General features: G+C 45.5%; 1 protein-coding gene across 7 annotated transcripts in view; it reads left to right on the plus strand.

The window, feature by feature from the left end:
- The window catches only part of herc1 (HECT and RLD domain containing E3 ubiquitin protein ligase family member 1), a 39,178-nt gene that overhangs the window by 7,203 nt on the left and 31,722 nt on the right, over positions 1-253 (plus strand). The gene's annotated exons all lie outside the window — the stretch shown is intronic.

Genomic DNA, 253 nt, shown 5'->3' on the forward strand with positions numbered 1-253 from the left:
CCCACACAAACTCTATCACACCCACACCCACTCTATCATACACGCACACACACACTCTATCATACACGCACACACACACTCTCTCATACACGCACACACACACTCTATCATACACGCACACACACACACTCTATCATACACGCACACACACACACTCTATCATACACGCACACTCTATCATACACACACACTCTATCATACACACACTCTATCATACACACACACACTCTATCATACACACTCACACACACAC

The sequence above is a fragment of the Anarrhichthys ocellatus genome, unplaced genomic scaffold, assembly GCF_004355925.1.
Source record: "Anarrhichthys ocellatus isolate YVR2014 unplaced genomic scaffold, GSC_Weel_1.0 scaffold8, whole genome shotgun sequence".
Lineage (NCBI taxonomy): Eukaryota > Metazoa > Chordata > Actinopteri > Perciformes > Anarhichadidae > Anarrhichthys > Anarrhichthys ocellatus.